The following is an 11,764-nucleotide window of genomic DNA, read 5'->3' as shown; positions in this document are numbered from 1 at the left end:
GCTCAGCTTTTTGGAGGAGACTGACATGTCTCCTGACCCTCCTCTCTTGTCCATGGTGGTGGCTCCTTTACGTGGCTCTAGCTTACTTTGCTCAGAGGAGTCGGTGACATAGAGGCCTGTCATCATAGATGTGATAGTGTCTACATCTGTGACAGCTCTGTCTCTGGGTGGACCGTGGCTGTCTCCCCCTGCTGCACCCCCTGCGTTGTTGGCAGTTGGCCTCTTGCTGCTTGGATTAGAGGAGGAGGCTGCCTGATCTCCTGATCGGAACCTCTTCTCCCGGATGGCAACACATGCAGATGGGGGGTGTTTTCTCTGCCTGGATGGGCCCCCAGTCCACTTACCAGTCATGGAGACTGAGTCTCCACCTGTGGGCATGCTGCCGTCTCGGCCCACTGCTCCACTAACTGGCAAAGCGGGTGGGCCCCCAGTGCCTGGATTTAAGGCGGAAGTAGCATGGTGTCCCAATGCTACCTGGGCCACAACAGTCCTGCTANAGCCTGGCCCTAGTGATGCATCCCTGGGACACGTCACAAAGGACATGTCACAAAGAAGGGCGCGCACGCGCAGCGCGGCAAGAGACCCCAGCACAGGGCAAAGGGGAGGTCCCAGAGCCCCGCGGGTTAGGCTCCAGTCCTGGGACTTTCAGTCGCCGGCGGCGGGTATAGGCTGCCTGCTGCCCTTGGTCCGTGCGCCCGCTGTCGTGTGTGGACAACCAGCAAGGCCGCAGCGTGGGGACTGTAGGTGAGTGCCGTGGTTGTCGGGCTCCTCAGCACCTCGGTGTGTGTCGCCAGCCCTTCCCCCAAGAAAGACGAGTGCTGGGGGGCTCTCAGAGTTGCAAGGGAGTGGCCCGCTGCCCCTGGACCCTCTCTGCTTCCCTGCCAGGCTTCGAGCCAGCTGCATCTTCCCTAGGGCTGCCCAGGCTTTCAGCACCGCCCTCCAGATGATGGCAGTTTCCAAGCGGTCGCCAAACCCTGACCTGACTGGATGCTGCACCCCAAGACCTCCCTTCCTGGCAGGCAGGTTCTTGCTTTCTTCCTTTTGAGGAATTTGACAAAACAACATTTACAATTTAGACCACCCCTCAGGTCACCCAAGTGGTGGAGGCTTAGCTGGGATTCACGCCCAGTGTAGTGACTCCCAGAGCTATTACTCTGGACTGTGGTGCCTCCTTACCATATATGCATCACATGTTACCATGTTTTTTTTTTTCTTTTTCCTAGTTCTTAGGGTACTTAGCAGGTGCCATATTTACAGTAAGGAGAGGCACTGCCCAGGACCAGGCCTTCGTTGAACAAAAGCTCAAATCATAAAATAATCAGGACCACAACGGGTTCTGGTCTCAGAAGATGGAAGTCATGGACCACCAGTGGTAAGTATAGTACCATCCCACACTTGTAACTGAGCCTTGCAGCCCAGGTTTTCTCTTTAATCTACTCAGAAATATCCAAATACATAAGGTTATAAGTAAAGACTATATCTAAAAATAAAAGAGATTATATTCTAGATACGTTGAGGTCTACCTGGAAGTAATTCACCTGTGGTTTATTCCATATGGATTAGAATCCAGTTTCTCTGGCCTTCTTGGAATATGTCTAGTAAGGCATCTCACTAATGTTTAGGAAACAAGTATGTCATTGATTGTACGTTAAGAGTGGAGCAACATATTGTTTTAAAGAAAGGTCAACACACTTTGATCGTTGTGAGCATGCCATCCAGGTTCATTCTTCACCTCACATTGTTGGCCCTTAAACAGAATTCTAGAGATTCTTATGTCTAAGAGGGGAGAGATATGCTTGGGTGTTTGGCAAGAGAAACATGTATTATTGTCTAGGAGCTGAAAGCTTCAACATGATAAAGAAGCTTTGAAAAATCTTGGCCTACATGTGGCTTTACCTAGTTTGAATCTCCTTTCTTTGGTTTACTTCATTGAAGTGTTTTCTCTCTCATGTGACTGATGTTGCATATCTGGGACATGACATGCATAAGTCTCAGAACCAAGAATCCTATAGCTCAGCAAAAAATATATATTAAAATTTTATATATAATATATGTGTTATGTTATATATACATCTATAGACACACGGTAAAATCCTGGATTGTGAGTAACCTGTTCTGCAAGTGTTCCACAAGACGAACAGACATTTCTTATCAATTTTAACTTGGTAAACGAGGGATGTCTTGCAATACAAGGAGTACATGATGCCGAAGGTCACATGACATTGAGCCAATGGTTCTCTCTCTCTGTCTGTCTCTCTATTTCTCTGTGGAATTGTGGGTGATCGTCTCCCATGCTCTGATGCTCTGTCTCAGGCCACGGTGTTTGGCAGAAATCAGTGACTTTTCAGAACACTGGAAGGTGTCCACAACTGGCACTGGTGTCATTTTTGTCACTTCAAAGCACCTATGAGCAGTCCTTAGCTTTTCCATACAAGAGTAAGTTCAGGAATGCTTTGCCTCATTCTAGGTCAGCTGCCTGCAGATATAGTCCCTTACCTCTGCTGCCTTATTGCCAGTTACATTACATAGAGCATATGACAAGAGCTTATTAATAGTGTAGTGCAGTCAACATCTGTTAGTGATAATGAAACTCATCCTACACAATAACCCTTTTCTCTCTTTTCTCCTTCAAACAAGCCACAAAACTCTTCAAAGCTAAGTACAGGTTAATTTGTTTATTTTTCTTTATATTTTGTATTTTCTTTATTATTTTGTATTATAGTGCAGTATTGTAATGATTTTTATGAATATTTTTGGGTTGTGGAACAAATCATCTGATTTTCCATTATTTATTATGGGGAAATTGGCTTTGATAGACAAGTGCTTTGGATTACAAGCATTTTTCCGGAACAAATTATGCTGCTGAACCAAGCCTACTGTCTTTAATTTTTTCATATTTAAAATAGCACTGGGCATAATTCATATACTACAAAATTAGCTTTAGTGCTCTGGTTATGAGAGCTTTTATAGTATGTTACAGCAAATTTGAACTTCCACCCCCTACTCCCCACTAACTTGGGGGTTGGTGTGACACAAATGGTTTTACTCAGACCCTAATTCTTTTTGAAAGAAAAGGAGAAATATTATAAGCCCTTTCTAATCTCTCTAAGAGCAAAAATGATTTCCAGATAAGACATTTAACTACAAGTTCTTTGATATTATTTGAGTTCAGTAAGGAACAGTTTCTTGGAGGTGTTTGTTTGAACAGAAATAGCAAGCTTGTACAAATTTTGGGCAAAGATTTATTATTAGAACACTGAAAGAGATGATGATGTCAGATGTATTTGAAAACAATAAATGACAATCATGTTATTTCCATCGTTTTATTTCCCTGGGAGGGAAAATTAAGCATGTGATGCGTTTAGGGCTTCAGGACAATACAAGGAGATTTGGGGAAGGATATCCCAGAAAAATCTCCCTCTCGACTTCTTTTCTCAAATGGGAGTAGACAGATAGGATGCTTTTCTGAAATATAGACCATTCTCTTACTTGCCCTTACAGACAAAACATAGTAAATGGCAAGTGGTTATTCCGAGATAATTTGCCTTGGCAGAAGCAAACATGTTGAGACAGAATTTGTTAAGACAAAATATTTTTATTAATGATTTTTATTTCATTTTTATTAGTGATTCATTAATCTTTTGATAAGAACCACAAATTATAGTTGCCAGGAAGGTTCCTTGTTATTTGACAATTTATGAAGCAACAATCTCCAGTTATAGTACATGAAGCCATGGGTGTGTAGTCTTGGATGGAGTTGGTAGTAGTGACAATGAACCAGAGCTGACACCCTGTGGTTCAACACTCCCTCCCTGTACCCTTGTCTTGCTCACCAATAATCTGTTGTAATTCCTATAGAGGTACTATGGAAGGAAGACTGACCCATGGAATTTATTAAATGAAATTTTTCCCTTCTAAAATAATTTTTGTCTCTTTGTTCTCAACCTCTATTCTCTCATTTCTTGAATATAAACAGGGCTCAGCAGAAGCAGACTGGCCTTGTAAAGCCCCTTCTTTGGACAGTCTTTTCTTGATCATTCCATTCATCAGTCCTGTATTTTACTTTTTGCCAAAAATCTTTCTGTGGTTGAAGACTTCCACATTCTCTTGGCTTTGAATTGTATTAATTTTGGTATTTCTACACTCGTATCAAATATGGTTTCAGGAGGAACAGAAAGTAAATGTGTTTTTCTAGTGTGCCACCTTATACTGAAAATACCTGTTGATTTTAGCATCCAACTTTCCCATATTAACAAAAAACCCAACCTCAGCATTCACATTCAACTTTTCTTTAGAAATCACTAAGGACTTAGGATGTGGCCATTTCTAATGGGAAAATAATACCTATCTCATGGGGTTGATTTGAGGACTAAATGAGATAATGAACATAAAAATGATTTTCAAAGTTTAAAGTTGTCTAGGAGACTTGTGTGAGAGGCAAGATGGAAGAGAAGTAGGGAGATCCATACTTTTCCCCCGCCCACATCTTCAAACAAAGAAGGGCTAAAGCCATAGGATACTGAACCGCAAGAATGTGGGAGGAAAAGAGACAGAGTCCACTAAGAAGATAGCCTCATAGGTGCCTGATTGCAAACTGGGGAAGATAAAAACGAGCTGGGACCCAGAGACATGGAAGGGAGGGAGCACCGTCTGCCAAGAGCTGCAGTGAGATGAGGGAAAGAGAAAGAGCAGCTGAAACTGCTCATAGAACTGTCCCTGGAGAAGATAAAAGCCTCGGCCCAGGACAGAGAGGGATCCTATCATCCCATCCCCAACCACAGGGCATTCGGAGGGAGGTCCTATCTCTAGCTGTGGCACTTTCTTTGGGCTGGGTGCCCAAGTCCTGAGCGGTGCCAGGAGAACCTGCTCCCCTACTCCCCCTACTTGATCCCCTGGAGGAAGTGGCCCAGTTTGCGGGATTACATTTCAGGTGATGTCATTAAGGCACGTGGACTAAGATCTGGAAAAGAGGCAGGGCTTGGGACATAGAACACAAACCACCTTGGCTAAACCTGTGGCACAGGGAGATCAGACCAAAAGGGTGATTTGCAATGCTTGGTTCGAGAAGGAACTGGGGCAACATCACTTTTCTTCACACAATACCATGGTAGGGCCTCAGGGAGTGGCCTGCGGGATCAGCAGTGGAGGGGAGACCTGCCTACACCAAACCATGCTCATTTACACTAGAGAGCTGCTTTTTTAAAAATTTTAATATATTTTTTAAATTTTTTATTTATTTATTTATTTTTACCAGAGCCCGGGCAAGACCAACCTTGATGCATTGTGGTGATTAACTCTATATCAATTCTTGCTATTCAAATCCATTTTCTGTTATCTCATTCTTATCCCTCCCCTCTGCTGGGCTGGGCACTCTGGTCATTGGTTTGCTTAAACGGTCACATTTAATCCATTCTCTTGATGCATATTCTATACCTCCGTTGTTACCTTCCTCTCTCTCTCTCTCTGGAATAATCAGACTGTATAGTTTCTTTGGGCAACATTATCTTTGTTTCTTTCTCCTCACCTCCTACTATATTCTCCTTTTTCTCTCTCTGAATTAGGCCTTTTAGTCTCTCTGCCTGGTCAATGGTTCAATTTCACTTTCTCCCCACCTCTCTTTGTATATGCTCTTTCATCAGCACTGCCTCCACCCTGCTCTTTACTTGTAGCTGGGATTTCTGGTTTAATGCTTTTACACTGTCCTTTTTCTTTTCTTGTTGTTGCTGTTGTTGTTTTTCCCCTTTTGTTTTGCTTGTTTGTTAGATTTGTCTGTGCATTTGTCTGCTTTTGTTTCCTGTGTGTTTGTCTGTCTGCTTTCCTTTTCAGGGCTACTTCAAGTAACAAGCCAAAGTACACATGGTGGAAAGTCCTAAATATCACTACAAGTAGGGAAATAAAATAGCCAAAGACACAATAAGAGAGACCAGGGGACACCGTTAAAAGAACACTTCCTGAACAGACAGGCCCTGGATAGTCAATGCACCTCCTTTAATATAGCAGAACTCGCAGGTGCAGAGTGCATAACAAGCTTTTAAAACTTACAAGAGACAGAAAGCTAGTCAAAATGATGAAACAGAAAAACTCTAGTCTAATGAGATTCCAGGAAGAAATGACAGCTAAAGAATTGCTTAAAACAGATATAAGCAACATAACTGACCAAGAATTTAGAACAATAGTCATAAAATTAATCACTGGGCTTGAAAAAGACATGGAAGACACTGGAAAAGCCATTGCTACAAAGATTATGGACCTTAAAAATAGTTGTGATTAGTTAAAAAAATTCTATAAATGAGGTGCATAATAAAATGGATGCGGCCACTGCATGGGTTGAAGAGGCAGAGAGGAGAATAGGTGAATTAGAACACACAATTATAGAAAAAGAGGAAGCTGAGAAAATGAGAGATCAATTGATCCAGGAGCAGGAAAGGAGAATTTGAGGACTGAGTGATGCAGTCAAACCAGACAAAATCCATATCATGGAAATTCCAGAAGAACAGGAAGAGAGAACTAGGAGCTGAAAGGGTACTTGAACAAATTATAGCTGAGAACTTACCCAATCTGAGGTAGGAAATAGACATCGAAATCCAAGAGGCACAGAACTCCCCTCAGACGCAACTGGAATTGAACTTCTGTATGACATATCCTCGTGAAACTGGCAAAATATAAAGACAAAGAGAGAATTCTGAAAGCAACTAAGGATAAAAGGGCCCTAACATACAAAGGGACACCTATCAGAGTACTTGCAGACCTATCTGCTGAAACCTGACAGGCCAGAAAGGAATGGCAGGAAATCTTCAGTGTGATGAACAGAAAAAATATGCAGCCAAGAATCCTCTATCCAGCAAGCCTGTCATTCGGTATGGAAGGAGAGATCAAAGTTTTCCCAAATCAATAAAAATCAAAAGAATTCATTACCACTGAACCAGCCTACAAGAAATCCTAAGGGGGACACTATGAGGGAAATGTTGCAAGGAACACAAGCTACCAGAGACACCACTNACTCCCCTCAGACGCAACTGGAATTGAACTTCTGTATGACATATCCTCGTGAAACTGGCAAAATATAAAGACAAAGAGAGAATTCTGAAAGCAACTAAGGATAAAAGGGCCCTAACATACAAAGGGACACCTATCAGAGTACTTGCAGACCTATCTGCTGAAACCTGACAGGCCAGAAAGGAATGGCAGGAAATCTTCAGTGTGATGAACAGAAAAAATATGCAGCCAAGAATCCTCTATCCAGCAAGCCTGTCATTCGGTATGGAAGGAGAGATCAAAGTTTTCCCAAATCAATAAAAATCAAAAGAATTCATTACCACTGAACCAGCCTACAAGAAATCCTAAGGGGGACACTATGAGGGAAATGTTGCAAGGAACACAAGCTACCAGAGACACCACTACAAGCATGAATCCTGCAGAGAACACAATGACTCTAAACCCATATTTTCCAATAATAACACTGAATGTAAACAGATTAAATACTCCAATCAAAAGACATAGGGTATCAGAATGGATTAAAAAAACAAATTCCATCAGTTTGCTGTCTGCAAGAGACTCATTTTAGACCTGAGGACACCTTCAGATTGTAAGTAAGGGGTTGGAGAACCATCTATCATGCTATTGGATGTCAAAAAAAGCAGGAGTAGCCATACTTATCTCGGACAAACTGGACTTTAAAGTAAAGGCAGTAATGGATGAAGAAGGGCATTCTATACTAATTACAAGGTCTACCCATCAGGAAGAGCTAACAATTATAATTGTCTATGCACTGAATTTCAGAGCACCCAAATACATAAAACAATCACAAACAGAAACAATATTATTGATAAGAATGTGGTAGTAGCAGGGGACTTTAATAATCCACTTACAGCAATGGATAGATCAACTAGACAGAAAATCACTAAAGAAACAATGGACCTGAATGACACATTGGACCAGATGGATTTGACAGATATATTTAGAACTCTGCATCTTGAGGCTATGGAATTCACTTTCTTCTCAAGTGCATATGGCACATTCTCCAAGATAGATCACATACTGGCTCGTAAAGCAGCCTTCAATAAATATAAAAGAATGGAGATCATATCATGCACACTTTCAGACTACAATGCTATGAAACTTGAAATCCATCACAGGAAAAAGTCTGGAAAACCTCTAAAAACATGGAGGTTAAAGAACACTCTACTAGAGAAGGAAGGGGCCAATCAGGCAATCAGAGAAGAAATTTAAAAATAAATGGAAACAAATGAAAATGAAAATACAATGATCCAAACACTTTGGAATGTGGCAAAGGCAGTCCTAGGAAGAAAGTACATTGTACTCCAGGCCTATATCAAGAAACTAGAAAAAGCGCAGATACAAAATCTAACAGCACCTAAAGGAACTAGAAGCAGAGCAGCAAGAGCGCCCCAAACCCAGCAGAAGACGAGAAATAATAACAGGGCAGAAACAAACAATATAGGACCCAAAAAAACAGTTGAACAGATCAATGGAACCATGAGTTGGTTTTCTGAAAAAGTACATAAAATGGATAAACCTCTAGCCAGGCTTCTCAAAAAGAAAAGAGGGAGCACCCAAATAAACAAATTATCAATTCAAATAGGTTTATTACAACCAATCTCTCAGAAATACAAGCAGTTATCAAGGAATACTATGAAAAATTATATGCCAACAAACTGGACAACCTAGAAGAAATGGACAAATTTCTAAATACACAGGCACTACCAAAATTCACATGGGAAGAGAAAGAAAATTTGAACAGACCCATAACTAGTGAAGAAATGGAATCAGTTATCAAAAGTCTCCCAACAAATAAGAGCCCTGGGCCAGATGGCTTCCCTGGGGAATTCTACCAGACATTTAAATCAGAGTTAATACCCATCCTTCTCATGCTATTCCAAAAAATAGAAATGGAAGGAAAATTTCCAGACTCATTCTACAGAGCCAGCATTGCTTTAGTTCCCAAGCCAGAGAGAGACCCAGCAAAAAAAGAGAACCACAGGCCAATATCCTTGATGAATAGGGATGCAAAAGTTCTCAACAAGATACTTGCAAGTTGAGTTCAATAGCATATAAAAAGAATTATCCACCAAGATCAAGAGGGATTCATTCCTGGGTTACAGGGCTGTTTCAGTATTCACAAAACAATTAATGTGATACATCACATTAACAAAAGAAAAGATAAAAACCATATGATTTTATCGATAGATGCAGAAAAAGCATCTACTATGTTGACAAAATACAACATCCTTTCTTAATAAAGACCTTTGAGAAAATTGGGATGTATGGAACTTAAACATCATAAAAGCCATTTATGAGAAGCCCACAGCTAATATCATCCTCAATGGGGAAAAACTGAGAGCTTTCCCCCTGAGATCAGGAACACGACAGGGATGTCCACTCTCACCACTGTTGTTTCACATAGTGCTGGAAGTCCTAACATCAGCAATCACACAACAAAAGGAAATAAAAAGCATCAGAATTGGCAAAGAAGTCAAACTTTCACTTTTTGCAGACGACATGATACTCTACACAGAAAACCTGACAGACTCCACCGGAAGCCTACTAGAACTGATCCATGAATTCAGCAAAGTCTCAGGTTACAAAATCAATGTAAAGCAATTTGTTGCGTTTTTATACACCAACAATGAAGCAACAGAAAGAGAAATCAAGAAACTGATCCCATTCACAATTGCAGGAAAAAAACGTATAAAATACCTAGGAATAAATCCAACCAAAGATGTAAAAGATCTATATGATGAAAACTATAGAAAACTTATGATGGAAATTGAAGAAGACACAAAAAATGGAAAAACATTCCATGCTCATGGATTGGAAGAATGAGTATTGTTAAAATGTCATTACTACCCAAAGCAATCTACACAATCAATGCAGTCCCAATCAAAATTGCACCAGCATTCTTCTCAAAGCTAGAACAAAATATCCTAAAATTTGTATGGAACCACAAAAGACCCCAAATAGCCAAAAAGTAATATTGNAGAAGATATGAACAGACACTTCTCCAAAGAGGACATCCAGATGGCCAACAGACACATGAAACAATGCTCCGCATCCCTCCTCAATAGGGAAGTACAAATCAAAACCACACTGAGATACCACCTCATGCCGGTCAGAGTGGCTAAAATGAACAAATCAGGAGACTCTAGATGCTAGTGAGGAGGTGGAGAAACGGGTACCCTCCTACACTGTGGGAATGTAAGCTGGTGCAATCTCTCTGGAAAATAGTACGGAGGTTCCTCAAAACAATAGAGGAACTCTCCTAAAAATAGAACTCTCCTATGACCCAGCAACAGCATTGCTAGGAATTTACCCAAGGGATACAGGAGTGCTGACGCATAGGGGCACATGTACCCGAATGTTCATAGCAGCACTTTCAACAATAGCTAAAACATGGAAAGAGCCTAAGTGTCCATCAACTGACAAATGGATCAAGAAGATGTGGTCTATCTACACAATGGAATACTAAATGGCAAGGAGAAAGAATGAAATCTGGCCATGTGTAGCAACGTGAATGGAACTTGAGGATGTTATGCTGAGTGAAATAAGTCAGGCAGAGAAAGACAGATACCATATGTCTTCACTTATAAGTGGAACAGGAGAAACTTAACAGAGGACCATGGGGGAAGAGAAGGGGAAAAATAGTGGGGGAGAGGGAGGGAGGCAACCATGAGAGACTCTTGAATACTGAGAACAAACTGAAGGCTTATGGGGGTGGGGGAGTGTAAAGGGGATGATGGGCATGGAGGAGGGCAATTGTTGGGATGAGATCTGGGTGTTATATGGAAAGCAACTTGACAAAAACTATGAAAGAAAAAAATAAGTTCAATTTATATTCTAACTGGCAATAATGTAAAGAGATGTATGTTTTTCCTCCAACAATTACAGTCCTTTTTTTTTTTTTCACCTGAATGGGGGGATGTTGGAAGGTCAGACTGGATGGAGGACAATTCTTACTCACATAGAAGTTATCCATGTATTGAATTGCATCTAGCAAAATTATCTTCACCTAGTTAAAGCCACTACAAATCTTTAATGCATGTGATAACTAAAAACTACTTCAACATTTTTCTAAAACACTTCTTGGGAATCACCTTAAGTGAAAACCATGGTGGTAAGTAATAAAAGAAATGCACAGATAAAATTTGACCATGGTTTTCAAGTGTCTTATTGTTTAAATCATGAAATACCCAAAGTAATATGAAATAAATATTTAAAACATTTTTGAGAAACATTCTCAGATTAAATTAGTGTTCCTTCTGTATGAAGCCCCCACTACAATTTAGTACTAAATTGAATGATTTAAGATAAATTGTTTTAATGTTAATGATTACCTTAAAATATTATAAAGTGAATTCTAAAATTCTTACTTATTTTAGAAATTGAAAATTTTCTGTCTAAAGAGACAAAACTTACTGAAGGTTAGAAATATTTTTTTATTTTTCTACAATTGTTAAAACACATGAATTTAAATTTGTGTTCATTTCAGTTAGCTATCCACCTCACCCCCTCTATCTTAACAAAATCAATTCTTTACGTGTTTATTTTGTGGCCTCTGAAGGCATTTGAGTTGCAATGCAATCCAAGATCATAGAACACGTTTATGATATCATTATTTTGTTTCTTGTTTTCTTTTTTTTCTTTTAGGCCTATTGTAAGGATTCAATGAGCTCGTTCATGTAAAGAATTTGCACAGGGGCGCCCGGGTGGCTTAGTCGGTTAAGCGTCCGACTTTCGCTCAGGTCAT

At 40.4% G+C, this 11,764-nt stretch overlaps 1 long non-coding RNA gene across 3 annotated transcripts in view; it reads left to right on the top strand.

Annotated features, from left to right (window-relative positions):
• The first annotated feature begins 591 nt into the window (after positions 1-591).
• LOC144240679 (uncharacterized) overlaps positions 592-11,764 on the top strand; it is a 294,755-nt gene continuing 283,582 nt past the window's right edge. For all 3 annotated transcript variants that reach the window (XR_013337803.1, XR_013337802.1, XR_013337804.1), the window contains exons 1-2: positions 592-744; positions 1,224-1,372. This is a non-coding gene — a long non-coding RNA (uncharacterized LOC144240679). The remainder of the gene's footprint in view (positions 745-1,223; positions 1,373-11,764) is intronic.

The sequence above is a fragment of the Crocuta crocuta genome, unplaced genomic scaffold (genome assembly GCF_008692635.1).
Source record: "Crocuta crocuta isolate KB4526 unplaced genomic scaffold, BGI_CrCroc_1.0 scaffold831, whole genome shotgun sequence".
NCBI classification, from domain to species: Eukaryota; Metazoa; Chordata; class Mammalia; order Carnivora; family Hyaenidae; genus Crocuta; species Crocuta crocuta.
The sequence above is the reverse complement of the archived record's forward strand: the minus strand, read 5'-3'. Positions and strand labels throughout refer to the sequence as shown.